Genomic DNA, 17210 nt, shown 5'->3' with positions numbered 1-17210 from the left:
AGCTTTCTGGTTGGTGATTTACACCATACTATAGTAAAACTGTATTTTGCTTATGTAAACATATGTCTTTTGGAAAAAGTCCTCGGACTCTCTGAACTCTAGACCCAACTAATTATGAAAATTAGGAAATATGTGCCGGGACACAGACAGATATAAAAATGATTACACAAGGCAAAGCTAAATTAATCATACTTGCCAACAACTTCCCTGCTTTAAGATAAATTTCTCCCCTGGTATGCTATATAGCTTAATTGCAAATATCTAACATGAAGAATGCCATAAGATGGTTAAAATATGCCTTATACATACCAGCAGACATCAGTATTTCTAGAAGTTTTTCAGAGTAAAATTGTATCATTTTTTTCCCTTGAGTTTTTTTTTAATTGATTCATAACTTCTCCTTCCCCCATGACTTTTGGTTAAAGGTATTTTATGCTAGAAGTGTAAGATTTTTAAAAAGGAAAAACCAAAAGAGCTAGGAAAGTAGGAAAAGTGAATGGTAAAGTCCGTAAAATTTTGCTAGACTTTCGATAACTGTCAGGAAAACATCTAACATTTCAAAGTACCTGATACGTTTGGCAAATACCTGATATGTTTAGGCATTACTTATGTAGCCTTCACTAACTGAGGTCAGGACTTTCTGTCTTGTGTTCAGTTAGCCTTCGAGCACATAGTATAGGGCCTTGATTGACTGTGGCAGGGTTTTAATAAATGATAACAGTTATTAATGCTTAATAAAGAAATTTTTGGCTGGGTGCAGTGGCTCACGCCTGTAATCCCAGCACTTTGGGAGGCCGAGGCAGGCGGATCACCTAAGGTCAGGAGTTCGAGACCAGCCAGGCCAATATGGTGAAACCTTCTCTCTGCTAAAAAAATACAAAAATTAGCCAGGCATGGTGTTGCATGCCCATAATTCCAGGTGCTCAGGAGTCTGAGGCAGGAGAATCGCTTGAATCCAGGAGGCAAAGGTTGCAGTTGAGCCGATCACATCACTGCCCTCCAGCCTGGGCAACAGAGTGAGACTCCATCTCAAAAAAAAAAAAAAAAAAAAAAAAATTTAACCCTGGGGAATATGGCTAAAACCCGTCTTTACAAAAAATACAAAAGTAGCTGGGCGTGGTTGCACGTGCCTACAGTTCCAGCTACTCAGGAGGCTGAAATGGGAGGACCACTAGAGCCTGGTGTTAATGGTGGAGGGTGTCCAGGTTCTTGGCGTCTTGAACAAAGAACTGGACAAAACGCACAAACAGAGCAAGGAAAGAATGAAGGGTTTTATTGAAAATGAAAGTACACTCCACAGTGTGGGAGTGGGGTTGAGCATAGCAGCTCAAAGGCCCCATTACAGAGTTTTCGTGAGTTTAAATACCGTCTACTGGGGGTACGCCCTATGTAAATGAAGAGGATGAAGTAAAGTTACAAAGTAATTTACTCCGTGTATGCCCTATGGAGAGGATATTTCCTATTATAGTTGAAGTGTGAGTTGGCCTTATGTTCTTTGACTCCAGACCCTATTTTCCTGCCTCACTAGGAAGTCGAGGCTGCAGTGAGCCGAGATCGCGTCACTGTACTTCAGCCTGGGCAACAGAGGGAGACCCTGTGTCATAAATAAATAAATAGGAAGAAAGCTGAGTGAGATAGCCTATTTTCTGATTATCCCCAATTCTCCCAGCTACATTACCTTTCATACTGTTCTCCAAAATAATGTAGTGATGTTTTCTTGGAAAGCGTTATTACAACATGGCTGTTCCAGACCTATCTCCACTCCTGGTCTTGCCTCACAGAGTAACCTTAATGAGATAGGGCAGGATATCCCTCCACTCCCTGTCAAGATCTCGTCCTGTACTTGTCTAATAGGTGTCAATGAGAGGTATCCGTTTTCTGACCTCTTTTATATTACTGTTTTTCCTTTCTGAAGTCTCCTTAGAGTCTATTGTTTCTGCATTTAACATTGGTATACTTTCACGTGATAATGCATGCCCCTAGAAGGGTGCCTACTCTTCACAGAGCAGCAGGAGAGAGACTGAGAACCAAGTGAAGGGGGAAGCCCCTTATAAAAACCATTAGATCTGGTGAGAACTTACTATGAAGAGAATAGCATGGGGGCAACCACCCCCATGATTTCATTACCTCCTACTGGGTCCCTCCCATGACACATGGAGATTTTGGGAACTACAATTCAAAATGAGATTTGGGTGGGGAAACAGCCACACCATATCACACCATATCACCAGCTTTATAAACGGTTAAGAAGGACCTGAGGGTAAGGCTTATCAGATGAAGGGCTAGTATTCTCACTGCCTGATTATTACAGCAATCACAATATTGTAAATACACACAAAAATGGGCATCATACTCCCAGAACGTTGGTTTTTTCCCTACCTCAAGATGATTTTATAAAAGTCTTCATAATCCAGTTCTTGGTTCATAAACAGAGTAATTCAGAAGCCACTTTAGTCTTCCTGGTCTCTAAAATGTATATCACTTTTCTTAGATTAATTATAAATTAATTAATGGATTGTCATGCCCACATCTTAGGTGATTCTGATGTCACTTGAAGCATTTTAGAATTACCAGTGTGAATTTTAAAAGTACAAGATTGTTAATAAACTATTATTTATCTGTAAGTAGCCTTGTGAACTTTTATGGCATTAGATGTGTCTTTAACCAGTTCTTCCAGTCTTTTCTGTTATTTCCTGGTTGTTTGCCTGTCACAATTAATAATTTACATTTGAAAATAACCATATTTTCTAAAATGTATTTTTGCCAAATGTTAGTTCCTTCAGTATCAATAGTTCCTTGAGATGTTAATAGATGTTATTTGGTTAAAAAAAAAAAAAAAAAGAGCATTGACTCCATTCTCTTTACTAGGCCTACTTTAAGCAATGAGCTGTAAATTTCAGAACATTAGAAGATAGATCAGTCGAGATTTTTCTTCATTTTATTTTCCTTCTATGAGTAATAAAATATTAGCTGTGTTTTCAGCCCTCAGCTGGTAAGAACTTTGCCTTTTTTAGATGTTGGTGTCCTCTTTCAGTTAACACATGTCCCACTACCCTGCCAAACCTCACCAGTATTAAGTAATTATTTATTAGCATATAGTGCATACAAGGTGCTGCCACTGTACATGCTTTAATACCTAGTTTCTCAAATTTCGCGACAATCCCAATCCAATTTACTGAGCCATTTTCTTTTCTTTCTTTGTTTTTGCTTTTTCCTTTTTCTTTTTCTTTTTCTTTTTTTTTCTTGAGATAGTCTGGCTCTGTTCCCAGATTGGAGTGAGAGAGGAGACCACTCCTCATATTGTCTTATACTTAATTTCTTGTTTGCTGAAAAGGTAGAAGTTAAAAGAATAGGCAGAAGTGAAATTCATAGTCAGACAGCCCGGCGCCACGTCTCAGGCCTGGTAGTTAAAATTCAACCCCTGACCTCACCGCTTTTGGTATCTATAGATTCTAGACACTGCACGAAGAAGCATTGTGAAACTCCCTGTTCTGTTCTGTTTCGTTCTGATTACTGATGCATGCAGCCCCCAGTCATGTACCCCTCGCTTGCTCAATCGATCATAACCCCCACTTCACACAGCCCCTTTAGAGTTGTGAGCCCTTAAAAAGGATAGAAATTACTTATTCGGAGAGCTGGGTTTCTAGGACGCGAGTCTGCCGATGCTCCCAGCTGAATAAAGCTCTTCCCTTCCACAATACAGTGTCTGAGGGATTTTGTCTACGACTCCTCCTGCTACAGGAGTGCTGTGGCATGAACATGGCTCATTGCAAGCTCTGCCTCCTTGGGCTTAAGCCATCTTCCTACTCAGCCTCCCGAGTAGCTGGGAGTACAGGCACTTGCCACCATGCCTGGCTAATTATTGTATTTTTTGTAGAGACTGGGTTTCAACATGTTGGCCAGGCTGGTCTCGGCTTCCCAAGGTGCTATGATTACAGGAATGAGCCACAGCGCCCAGCCTGAGCCATTTTCAAACCCAGTATGTTCAGCCCCTTAATGTGAATCATTAACTAGGAACTTGCCTTGCTGTAATCTCATCCATACACAAATTTTACATGACTTTTGACATCTGAAGAAGCTCTTTGGATTAAAACAGAAATAATAAATGAGAACATGTTCTTAGGCTTGTCCCTAAAATAAACTCTTGACTAAACTTTCTTCCTTTACAAAAGAATACAAGACAATGTTTTGGGATTCTCAGAAATAACAAAAGAGACACAATTATCACAGTTTTTAGATGTGTCATGTTTTTTATGTTGCTCTTGAAGGAGGTTATTTTCGCCCTATAGTTTTTTACCATGAAAAGTTTTAAATTTACAAAAAGGAATTGAAGTAATATTGCAGTGAACAATATATACACTCCACAATCAACAATTGCTAGTATTTGCCATACTCGCTTTAAATCCATCTTTCTTGTGTATGGACACACACAGCATGTACATTTCTTTTGCTGAACTGTTTGAAAATAAGTGACAGATGTGATGACTTTACCATTTAAACACTTCAGCAAGCACTCCTACATGTAAGATCATTCTACACATCACAAAATTATTATCACTCCTAGGAAAAGTATCAGTAATTTCATTGTATCTAATAAATGGCTTATGACCCAATTTCTCTAGTTATCCCAAGAATATATTTATGTATTTATTTTTTTGAACTAGAATTCAGTATAGAGTCACTCATTACATGTGACTGTAATGTCTTTAGTCTCTTAATATTTTTATAACGTTGACTTTTTAAAAACCATTTGATTCATAGTTTAGTTGCATTTGATCCTCTATGTTCTATAAATTAGAAGGTATGACTAGAAACTTGATTCAATTCAACTTAAAATATTTTTGACAAAAGGATTTCATAGATGATGCTGGTATTTCATATTGTAATACATTAGATGACCCAAATATTTTCAATTTTCATTTTAGATTGCTTTTAAGATGATATTTAAAATCATATATCCATACAAGGCTAACCTTTTTTTTTTTTTGAGACGGAGTCTCACTCTGTCACCCAGGCTGGAGTGCAGTGGTGCGATTTCGGCTCCCTGCAACCTCTGCCTCCTGGGTTCAAGCGATTCTTGTGCCTCAGCCTCCCAAGTAGCTAGTATTAGAGGTGTGAGCCACCGAACCCAGCTAGTTTTTGTATTTTTGGTACAGACGGGGTTTTGCCAGTTGGCCAGGCTGGTCTCAAATTCCTGACCTCAGGTGATACACCTGCCTTAGCCTCTCAAACTGCTGGGATTACAGGCATGAGCCATCATGCCCGGCAGGCTAATTTTTTTTTTTTTTTTTTTTTTTTTTTGACAGAGTTTCGCTCTTGTTGTTCAGGCTAAAGTACAGTGGCACGATCTCGGCTAACTGCAACTTCTGCCTCCTGGGTTCAAATGATTCTCCTGCGTTAGTTTCCCAAGTAGCTGGGATTACAGGCACTCACCACCTCACCCTGCTAATTTTTGTATTTTTAGTAGAGATGGGGTTTCACTATGTTGGCCAGGCTAGTCTCGAACTCCTGACCTCAGGTGATCCACTGGCCTCGGCCTCCTAAAATGCTGGGATTACAGGCATGAGCCACCACGCCTGGCCCCACTAACATTTTTTGATGCTATTTCTAGCACTCAAACCCTAAAATTATTTACAGAAGCATAAAGCAATGCACAATGCTTTATCCTTTTTTATTTAATTTAATTTTTTTTTTTTTTTTTTTTTTTGAGACGGAGTTTCCCTCTGTCGCCCAGGCGGGAGTGCAGTGGCGCAATCTTGGCTCACTGCAAGCTCCGCCTCCCGGGTTCACGGCATTCTCCTGCCTCAGCCTCCCGGGTAGCTGGGACTACAGGTGCCCGCCACCACGCCTGGCTAATTTTTTTGTATTTTTAGTACAGACGGGGTTTCCCCGTGTTAGCCAGGATGGTCTCGATCTGCTGACCTCGTGATCCGCCCGCCTAGGCCACCCAAAGTGCTGGGATTACAAGCGTGAGCCACCACGCCCGGCGTATTTAATTTTTTTGAGACAGGGTCTTGCTCTGTCACCCAGGCTGGAGTGCAGTGGCTCCATCACAGCTCACTGCAGCCTCAACCTCCTGAGCTCAAGTGATCCTCCCACCTCGGCCTCCCAAGTAGCTGGGACTACAGGTGTGCACCACCACACCCAGCTAATTATTGTATTTATTGAAAAAGAATTTTTTTTTAAAATATAGAGACAGGGTCTCGTTATTTCGCCCAGGCTGGTCTTGAACTCCCAGCCTCAAGCAGTACTCCTGCCTTGACCTCCTAAAGTGCTAGAATTACAGGCATGAGCCATTGCACCTGGCTGCATCTTCATTTCCTATTGCCAGACAATTAAAATATAGCTGTGGATATAATTTTTGTTAAATCAGTCACATTCACCCAGGAGGTATATGGCAATTTTCTTTTTTATTTATTTTTTCTTGCAGTGCTCTATACATTCAGAGAAACTTCTCTAGTAACAAAGCATAGAAACGATCACTGAAAGTAGTCTTGATGGCAGCTTTCTTGAAGGCAGGGACTATATCATGTTCATATTTTTATTAAATGTCCAGCAATGAAAAGGTGCTTAATAAAAATGTGTTTCTCAATTGTTTTGAAAGACACTGTATCTTTTATAAAGTAGACTTAGAGAACAGTCAAGTCTCACTGTACTCAAGAAAAGTTACTGTGGTCAAATTCATCCATTTTATGATAACTCATAATTCTCAGTTTCATGGTGTATATACCAACAATACACCCAAATCCTAGGGAGTCCATCTAGTTAGTTAGTTTGTTTGTTTATTTATTTATTTATTTATTTAGAGACAGGGTCTTGCTCTGTCACCCAGGCTGGAGTGTAGTGGTGCAATCATGGCTCACTGTAACCTCCGCCACCTCGGTTCAAGCGATCCTCCCTCCTCAGCCTCCCCAGTAGTTGGAACTTGACGTGAGCACCACCACATCCAACTAATTTTTGTATTTTTTGTAGAGATGGGGTTTTGCCATGTTAGCCAGGCTGGTCTCGAACTCCTGAGCTCAAGTGATCCACTCACCTTGGCCTCCCAAAGTGCTGGGATTATAGGCGTGAACCACTGTGACTGGCCCCATCCAGTTTAATACTCGTGATTTCCTTTGCCCAACTCTACGTGCTATTTATCTAAGTAGATAAAATATGGAATCATTTTAAAACTGGATATAACATATCACATGGAGCAAGTGATAAATTACTGATAATATTTAGGTTACTGAGTAAAGAAAAAAGGGCCTGTGGTGCCTTATGCCTGTAATCCCAGCATTTTGGGAGGACGAGGGGGGAGGATTCCTTGAGCCAGAGATTTGAGACCAGGCTGGGCAACACAGGGAGATCTACAAAAAAAAAAGAAGAAGAAGAAGAAAGGAAGGGTTGGATGGCAGAGGACAGACAGTGGTAATTTGTCACTGTTTCTCCAGTGTGCTCAGAGGTGAGCATTCTTTCAATGCAATATCCATGTTCTGGGGCTCCTTACAGATGATGTGGGCTGCAGACCTGATATATCAAGTCTTCACAGTGATACAACTCTTGTTGTCATTGAACCCCTTTTGCTCTGATTATATAGTAGAGAACATTTCACGTGAATTCAGTCTTTCCAAGTTTGAGGGCAATTTTTAAAAAATACACTGGGCCACTTAACAGTTTATTCATTGGTATAGATGTATAAGGTTGGTGTTCTGACCTTAAAGTTATCCTTGACTATTCTTCTCCATCCCATTCAAAGCTACCAGGAAATCTTACTGATTCAGCCTTCCAGATAGACCCACTTCTCCTCTTTCCCTGTTAGCACTCTGATCTTTCTTAATACTTTTTGTCACCAGGAGCCTCTTAATTGGTTTCCTTGTTTCTATCATTGTCCCCTTAAGGTCTTTTCTCAACACAGCAGTTAGAATTATCTTCTTAAAAGGTAAGTTAGATTCTGTTACTCTTCTGCTCAGAACCTTCACAGACTTCCCATCTCTCAGTTAAATCTAAAGTCCTTACAAGCCCAGAAGGCTCCATATCTTTTTGACTTCCTCCCCATCATTCTTCTCTCATACTGCTACAGCCGCTGGGAATGGCAGGAAAACATGTAACATCAAGTTTCTCAACCCAAAAAGCTAATACCTTACACCTATTATAGAAACATGCTGCTTTCCATAAGGCATTGATTTCCTGTGTAATTCTGGACTGAATAGGCAGCCAACTTGCTATATGTATCATAAAATTAAAAAAGGACCTTATAAAACAATGGTTTCTAAACCACTGGAGATTCAGATCCTGTGAGTCTGAGTTAGGGCCCAGGAATCTAAAATTTTAGAAGTGCCTCAGGTGATTCACATGTACAGCCAGTCTTGGACACCTGAGCTAGAGCATTTTCTTTATATTGTCCTGAGACCTGAAGAGATGAGAACTATGTTAGTGAAGTGAGAGAAAGGTATGTGGCTAATTGGGCTTTTGAAATCAACGAAGAGGTGTGTGGTATGCTTTTTTAACTCATGGTCATGGGTCCTTCCTGCCTCCTAAACCTTTTTTGCTGGGATTTGTGCTTCAGAATCAGCCCAGGAACTTGTTTAAATATACAAGAGCTCATGCCCTACCAACGACTTACATAACCTATGTTTAAGTATATCTGGTTTTACAAAACCTCTAGGCCAGAAAAGTGTATCCACACCAGGGAGCACTGAGACTAAGTTCAGCTGGAATTTCAGAGAAGGCTGGAATGTGTCAGTCAAGTCGGTAAGACTAAACTGGCCACAATGATCACACAATTCCATTCTTCCAGAGTGATGAGCTTTAATAATGCCCTTTTTTTGGACAGTAATGAGGAACCTGAAAACGTTTTGGAATTAAAACCATTACGCCCAACGTGGGGCTCGAACCCACGACCCTGAGATTAAGAGTCTCATGCTCTACCGACTGAGCTAGCCGGGCTCACACGGCTAGAGCTCTTCCCCTCTATACTAAGAGAATACATAATTTCTTTTGTATGGTTCGGATTCTGGATTTCAATGTTTTTGTTGGTTTTATAGGTAAGATGAAATGAAACTCAAAGGACGTAAACGTTACCTGAATCATTAGCATGCATTCCAGTCACTTTCTCTACATCTTCCCTCTTTTCCCCATTCTCACCAATTTGTGTTGATAGGCCGCAAAATGTTTCCGGGACCTAAAAGTCAGTGTCATTGGATGCTTACCAGAGTGACCCCTGCACTGGCACTCCCAAAACTCCAGACCCGGTTACCAATGTGGCTCCAAGCGTAGTCCCAAGGACCTTAGGTCCTTGAGCCCAAACAATTTCCTGGACCCTCTCTGTGGCCCAGTGAGGCGTTCCTCTCTTGTTCTCATAACCCATCAATTCTTGCCCCTCCTGCCAAGCTATGTGGATATGGCCCTCAAGAAAATGTCTGCGGTGTTCTCCCACCTTTGCAGGACCCGTATGTTTGCTCATTTGTTGTCTTTCATAATTAAGGCACACATAGAAAAGGAGGCAGGGTTGCAATTATATTTTAATATAAAGTATCTGACAACCACTACAATATAGGATGCAGTGATTTTTGTGTGTTGTGTTTACCGCCAACCGCAAAAGTAGATTCAGCACAACAGATTAAAAAAAAATCTACTTAATGAGTATACCAATGGTACGCTCCAGTTGGAGAGGAAAAAATGCTCCTTCTCAGAAGAAAGCAGAACCGTGATCTGTGTGACAGGGTAGTACTTGACGCTGTAGCAACGAGGAAAGTCGAAATAACTCAAAGGTTCCTAACACCTTGACTCTTGATCTTCCCATTTAAATCCATCCTTTGATGTAATGAATCAATAATAAATAGCATTGAATTAAGATGTGACCATTTTATTTCTAACATATTTCACACGAACACAATCGTGGAGTTGGAACTTCTAGAAGATCCAGAAACGTTTGCCTTTGCAAAAGTCTGTACAGCGGACTAAAGAGAAGCAAAAAACAAAAAAAAAAAAAAAAAAAAAGTCCCTAACTAGAGAACGCAACTCACTTGTTGGGTTCGAACGCATATCGATGCCACAATTATCGGCACTTCTAGCTGGCAAGTTTTAACTTAGAAACTAAGGTTGGGTGAAAGCAGCCAGATTCAGAAGCAAGAGACAAAACTTGGGCTCGTCCGGGATTTGAACCCGGGACCTCTCGCACCCTAAGCGAGAATCATACCCCTAGACCAACGAGCCACCTGAGGATTCCTCATTTTAGACGCATTAAATATTTACTAAATTTCTTTTTTTTTTAATGTACGTGTAGCTATATGCAACTATAATTGATAATACCTTTAATTAATTTTGTTAAAAAAATTATCAGGTCAATGAGGCTCTCAGAATTTCTCCGAATTTTCCCTCAATCCAATCCTAAGGACTGTTATCTCAAAGGGCTCTTGACACATCCTTTCTGGGAAACAGCTGTGGCGTTTGTTTAAAACGCAGAAATCTAGGTTCCTTCTCAAATCTGAGTCTAAGTCTCTGGAGGCGAGGCCCAATAAGTTTCGTTTTTCACAAGCGCTCGAGCTCACTCACAGGTGTGGGGCTAACAAAGCCCACGTGGAGCTCGTGACTTGAGATCAGCATTTTCCATAGAAAACAGTAAAACACGTGAAGATTCACTCGACAGGCTATACAGCTGTGAGGTCGTAAATAAACAGAGGACATTAGTTGTACAAGGAACGGGGGATATTTAACATCAAGATGTGGACTGAGCAGTTATTCCTTGCGTTGGCCAACCTGGACCAACGGGTCCAGGTTGCTGATGTGGAAAAGGTAGATTTTGGAAAGGGGCTTAGTCCTTTCTTGGGAAATCAAAGTAACAAGAAAATGTTTCTCTCGGAATGGAATTTCTGTCTTGATGTGTGAGTGTTGATCTTCTCAAGTAGGGATCCTTAACTGGGCAATCAGAGATAATGAACACTGCCTTCTCACACTTGCCCGGCATTTCATTATCTGAAGATTTATCTGTTTTCAGACTATTTCAAGGACAGTGTTGGGGCACTAAACAAATTGGTGACACTGTTTTGCCCTCTATTGAATTTAAATCTAACTCTCAAAATATCCTGCTGCTTTTCTGCTTCTCGTGAGCAAACATTTTGAGCACCATGACTTAAGAAAACAGGACCTCTGGACTTGCTACAGAGGTTTGGACTTCCGGCAAAGTGTTAGTTATATAGTAACAGTCCTCAGACAATTGGTTTTTCCTTGTCTTTGGCCGTAAGTTATGTGATGGAAGAAAAGAGAGCTGGCCCGTACGGGGATCGAACCCGCGACCTTGGCGTTATTAGCACCACGCTCTAACCAACTGAGCTAACCGGCCACCTACGTGTTAGAAGTCTTAAAAACTGCATCAAGAATTTCATAGTGTTTCGGAATGTTTTCGTTTTTGTTATTCCCCTACGGGAGACCGGTGCACTAGAGCAGCCAAATTCTCCCGTGCTGAGCTGAGATTCATCCTTCTCTCGATATTTGTCCTATTTTTATCATCCTATGACGCACAGGACTAACAATAGCCCGTCTTCCCTCCCGTTTCCATGTTCTCAAACCAAGATTATTTCTGCCCTAAAGGCAAACCATATACCGCAAATAGGGCTCATTAATGGGTTCCGGGCAACTTTCCAGGTTGCTCCTCTTCTGTCATCTCCCCATTGGGCACGTTTTTCTGTGTTCTCAATTCCATTTGTTTCACATAGACAGTTCAAAATACTTCAGAGCAATCTTGTTCCTCGTGCTCCATATACAATTCTACATACAGTGGCTAAAAGAAGGCCATTAAAAGTTAAAGAAGTGGAGGATACAAAACATAATTATTTGACATTTTGAAATACAGTTTCTAATAGTATTGGGCAGATAGGATAAAACACTTGGAGATGCCGGGGATCGAACCCGGGGCCTCATACATGCGAAGCATGCGCTCTACCACTGAGCTACATCCCCAGCCGTACGAATTCCCTCTTTGTAGCTCTCCCTAGTTGTTTGTGAAAGATTTCTGTTACCACCCCACCTCCCCGCCGTCTCCGTCTTCCCATATCTGTCCCCGTCCCCATCTCTGTCCCCAAAATTCTAAGATTTGCAGACTGCTGAAACTAAATTCTCTTTTATTTGTCGAAAAAAATCCTGAAATTATTAATGGGGCAGCATCCATCAGTTTTCAAAGTGTGGAAAACCTTCCAGCCATCAGACACACTTGTCAAATACTTAACCTACTGACCCAGGGATAGAACTATTGATAACTACCTGGAAATCTGACAAAAAAAAGGAGAGTAAGGACGCTTCTTTACAAACTTCTTTAATTTATTTTTCCTTTTTTCAAAGAAACGAAACACTGAAAACCAAGGCAGGTGAAACCAAGAACTGCTAAATCAGTTTTCTCTATCTTCGTCTCACAACAGCTTCCCTAAGTACGTCGCCGAAAAGGTGATTCAGTTACTCCCCTTTACGTGCACCAGCGTCAGATCAGGTTACTTTTGAAAATGTTTTGTTTGGGCCCAAGTTTAGAGAGAGGATTTGAGATATTTATCTGGGAAGCCTAGGAACTGAAGGCGAGCATTCTGTTAGTCCTTGACTGGACTGAATTATATGAATACATATACATGCGTGTAGAAAGATAGGTAGATAGGTAGGTAGGTAGGTAGATAGATGATAGATAGAATTTTGGGGGGATGTTAGTATCGATTTGTAATATGGTTAGACCGCAGCCTTAAAACGGACCCTCGTTATGGCTGAGCTTCTGTGCTGTTATTAGCAAGAATTTCTAAATTACCAGGTCCTTATTAAAATCGCAGCTGAACCTTCTAAAATTACGTTCTAGGTCAGATACGTAGATTAATAAACCAGGGTTGATGTAGTTTGGACATTTTGTATGAACCCTGGTAGCTCAGTCAGTATGGCCATGGACTTTTAATCTGAGGACCCAGGTTTCAAGTCCCTGTTCAGGTGTCGCTGTATTTCTCCTTTTTTATTTCCATTTCTTCATTTTTAACCCAATACGTACAGTATTCTTTCCTTATCAGCTGGAGATATGTTCCAAGACACACAGTGAGTGCCTGAAACCTCGGATAGTACCATAGTATACTATGTTTTTTCGATCTGATAACCAGGATGAATATTAAGTGACTAAGGTGTGGGGAGCGCATACCGCGTGGACAGTCTGGACAGAGGGATGATCCTCGGGCGGATGGGAGATTTCATGACGCTACTGAGAAAGGGGAGTTATTTGAAACTTGTGAATTTTTTATTTCTGGAATTTTCATTTAATATTTTTGGACCACGGTTGAAGGGGGTAACTGAGACAGCGGAAGGGAAACTACGGACAAGGCGGGAGAGGTTACTGCAGTTAGAGAGAGGAAGGTTAAGGTCAAGTTACAGGCTGATATCCCCGAATAAATGAAGGACTCTTGAGCTGACCATAGGTCTCATAACCTAGGAGCTGTTTAGAAAATAGATGGGACTTTTGGAAAGGGAGCCACAGCGCACAAAGCTTTTCATCTGCAATAGGAGTAAAAGTTGCAATAACAATGGCTACAAGTTGTTAAAGGTTAAACTCTTTCTTGAAAAGCAACAAAAATGCACAGGCTCCCTCTTTTCTCCGTTAGTGTGCTCCTTTCTGATCCCCTGCTTTGCTGATCTCTGGGGTTGCCCAGGTAAACAGACGTGGTTCGTCACCCAGAACTTGGGCCTAGTGGCAGCAGCTTTCATTTTTTTGGTGGTGACCTACAATTTAGTTTACATCGTCATTCAGTCATACATATGTAACAGAAACAAAAGTTGCATGAACTATTCCTTACTCTTACCACACACACTGCATTCTGATTATTTCTGATTCTAGTCTATTCTAACTGAAATTTAACATATCTTTCACTTACTAATACAGGTAACAAACCACAATTGAAAGAGAAGTAACTATGACTGTCATCAAGAAAAATCACATGTTTTTGGCCGGGGGTGGTGGCTCACGCCTGTAATCCCAGCACTTTGGGAGGCCGAGGCGGGCGGATCACCAGGTCAGGAGATCAAGACCATCCTGGCTATACGGTGAAACCCCGTCTCTACTAAAAATACAAAAACAAAATTAGCCAGGCATGGTGGCGGGTGCCTGTACTCCCAGCTACTCGGGAGGCTGAGGCAGGAGAATGGCGTGAACCCGGGAGGCGGAGCTTGCAGTGAGCAGAGACCACGCCACTGCACTCCAGCCTGGGCGACAGAGAGAGACTCTGTCTAAAAAAAAAGAAAAGAAAAATCACATATTTTTGTATCACAATACAGTTGTTACAAATACCCAAGACAACTGTTTGAAAATTACAGCAGTCATAAGACGGGTCTTGATGTTTAATATTTAATGCATTAATGAGAAGCACACATTACTCTATGAAACTATTTTAATCGTTTGAAAACTGTTTTGTAGTACAATTGGCTTTCTTTAAAATCCTGTGTATTTTTTAAAAGCTTTTAAAAATACAATTTCGAAAAGGGCTCCATGGGCTTCATGCTGGGGCCAGAGGGCTCCCTGGGAGCTAGAAGATGAAGAAGCACCGCGGAAATTCGCCATCTGGGAGGAGACCACCGTCGGATGCCCGCCATCCCCTTATGCCAGAACTCCACTAATGAGGACTAGGTGTTAGCGCTGGCGCGGGAGACCGGAGCAAGGTCTTTAAAGGTCTAAGGTGAAATTCCGGGTGGGAGCTCAGTCAAGCCTCTCCTACCCAACTGGGAATCAGTGCGCCAAGCAGAGCAGGCCCCCCAGGCCCCCCAGGCGACACCGAGAGGCGCGGAACTCCCAGGCCTAGAGGGCGTCGGAAGTGCGTCCCAGAGCGGAGCAGCCAGAGGGGCGGGGTGTCGCGGCGCTGGGGCCGCGCCCTCGGGTATCCAGAGTAGAGCTCTTCCAGGCCATGTTGATGACCCGGGGAGGAAGCCATTGGAGAGTTTTGAGAGAAGAGGGAGGTATTTTTTTTTTTTTGAGACGGAGTTCTCACTCTATCTCCCAAGCTGGAGTGCAGTGGCACGATCACGGCTCACCACAACCGAGGGAGGTACATTTTAGCGGGATTTCTGTGAGAGGCATTCAAACCAGAGCGACTCCATTTTGAGTGAGGGCGAGGAAAACGAGGCCGGGACTTCTGCTGGGCTGCATTCCCAGAAAGTCAGGCATTCCTAGCCTCTAGATGTTTATGGTTAAGGGAACAAATTAATAATGTTTACTAAACAGACCCAGACTTGGGAGTGTCCAGATGTCCCCATATCTGGAGAACAAAGGCATTCCAAATTTTGCTTTAAAGATAATAATATCGATTCTTACAAAATATAATAAGAAAATTAATCCTTTATCACAAACCCTTGTAGCAGAGCACATCTCCCCATATATACGAGTATTGTATCTAGGGTGGACGCTTTCCTCCACGTTTCAGGAACACCCTACTCTGTCTATGGAGTAGCTGTACTTTCACTACTTAACTTTCTTAATAAACTTGCTTTTACTTTGCACTGCGGACTCGCCCTGAATTCTTTACTGCGTGAGAGCCAAGAACCCTCCCTTGGGGTCTGGATCGGGACCCCTTTTCTGTAACACAACCACTATTGAGAAAAGAAGGTAGTGGTGCAAGGACAGATACAGAAAAATAAGTTTCCCTCCCTCTTCTTTCCAACTCTTCCATGCTCAGTGCCTCAGATGTGAGGGTCAGAAATTTGGTTATCAAAAACTCTAGGCCGGGCGTGGTGGCTCACGCGTGTAATCCCAGCACTTTGGGAGGCCGAGGCGGGTGGATCATGAGGTCAGGAGTTTGAGACCAGCGTGGCAAACATGGTGAAACCCTGTCTCGACTAAAACAAATACAAAAAATTAGCCGGGCATGGTGGCAGGCGCCTGTAATTCCAGCCGCTCGGGAGGCTGAGACAAGAGAATCACTTGAACCCGGGAGGCAGAGGTTGCAGTGAGCTGAGAGCGCACTATCGCACTCCAGCCTGGGCGACAAGAGTGAAACTCCGTCTCAAGAAAACAAGCAAACAAAAAAACTCTAGATCACTCAGGCTGATATATGTCTAAATTTATGTTTGTCTAAATGTAAAGTTAAATGAGAACAATACTACTCAGCTCATAGGGTTTTCGAAATAAAATTTTTCATATAAATCCCTGGGCACACAGTTTGGCAACAACACTTAATAATTCTCTTTTATTATAGTCAGAAACCTGATATAATTTGGTTATTCATCTTAATTTTTTTGATCCAACAATAATTTATTGAACATCTACTATGCACCTAAGATGACAGCAAGAGGGGGGAAAAAAGAATAAAAGTAAACAACTACTATGCACATCCATATGCATTATCCATATTCTCTTAACATCTTCGTAAGTGTTATTATTCTTACCGGAAGCCTTTTCCCCACTCCTTGCTTGACCAGCTCCTTTCTGTTTTCATTTTGCTGGTCATATGTCAACATACTCCAGGAAGTCCTCCCTAAGGTCCCTTCATGCCCTGGCATCCGGGTTTGGGTCTCTTGCTGTGTCATAACAGAGAGCACACTACTGTATGGTGACCTATCTCTCTATCCCATTCAACTTTTTTTTTTTTTTTTTTTTTTTTTGAGACGGAGTTTCACTCTGTCGCCCAGGCTGGAGTGCAGTGGCGCCATCTCGGCTCACTGCAACCTCTGCCTCCCCGGTTCAAGCGATTCTCCTGCCTCAGCCTCCTGAGTAGCTGGTACTGCAGGGATGCGCCACCACGGCTGGCTAATATTTTGGTATTTTTAGTAGGAGACAGGGTTTCACTATGTTGGTCAGGCTGGTCTCAAACTCTTGACCTCAAATGATCTGCCAGCCTTGGCCTCCCAAAGTGCTGGGATTACAGGTGTGAGCCACTGCACCCGGCTCTCATTCAACTTTGAACTGAGGACAGGGAATATTTCTTTTATCCTTGATCCTAATCTGTTGTCAGGCATAAAGTGCAGATAAATGTTTGCTGTTTATCAAATAAAATGGAGTGGGAATAGTCGAGCAGATGAAGGATGGTAATACGGCATGACAAAGTAGAAATGCCAGCAATTCACTATTACAATGGAAAAAAATGCTATTATGTAATTCCAGTTTTACTATATATGCTACTTACTGGTTTTAGTAAGGGCTCCATATGCAGTGGCCTGGGTCTCAGTTTTTTGGAGTAATCGAATCGTCTTTTTTCTTTCAGTTTTTCAGTGGCGATGTAAGATTCTGG

The 17210-nt window shown here is 41.9% G+C and overlaps 4 non-coding genes across 4 annotated transcripts; all 4 read right to left on the bottom strand.

Moving 5' to 3' along the window:
* Positions 1-8855: 8855 nt before the first annotated feature.
* Positions 8856-8928, bottom strand: TRNAK-CUU (transfer RNA lysine (anticodon CUU)). The gene has a single exon. It is a non-coding gene; the product is annotated as a tRNA-Lys (tRNA).
* A 1197-nt stretch (positions 8929-10125) lies between these two features.
* On the bottom strand, positions 10126-10197 carry TRNAP-AGG (transfer RNA proline (anticodon AGG)). The gene has a single exon. It is a non-coding gene; the product is annotated as a tRNA-Pro (tRNA).
* Positions 10198-11249: 1052 nt separating this feature from the next.
* TRNAI-AAU (transfer RNA isoleucine (anticodon AAU)) lies at positions 11250-11323 on the bottom strand. Its single transcript has one exon. It is a non-coding gene; the product is annotated as a tRNA-Ile (tRNA).
* A 545-nt stretch (positions 11324-11868) lies between these two features.
* TRNAA-CGC (transfer RNA alanine (anticodon CGC)) lies at positions 11869-11940 on the bottom strand. The gene has a single exon. It is a non-coding gene; the product is annotated as a tRNA-Ala (tRNA).
* Positions 11941-17210: the final 5270 nt, after the last annotated feature.

This window comes from Pongo pygmaeus, chromosome 5 (assembly GCF_028885625.2).
Source record: "Pongo pygmaeus isolate AG05252 chromosome 5, NHGRI_mPonPyg2-v2.0_pri, whole genome shotgun sequence".
Classification (NCBI taxonomy): domain Eukaryota; kingdom Metazoa; phylum Chordata; class Mammalia; order Primates; family Hominidae; genus Pongo; species Pongo pygmaeus.
Note: the sequence above shows the minus strand (reverse complement) of the source record. Positions and strands in the feature narration are given on the sequence as shown.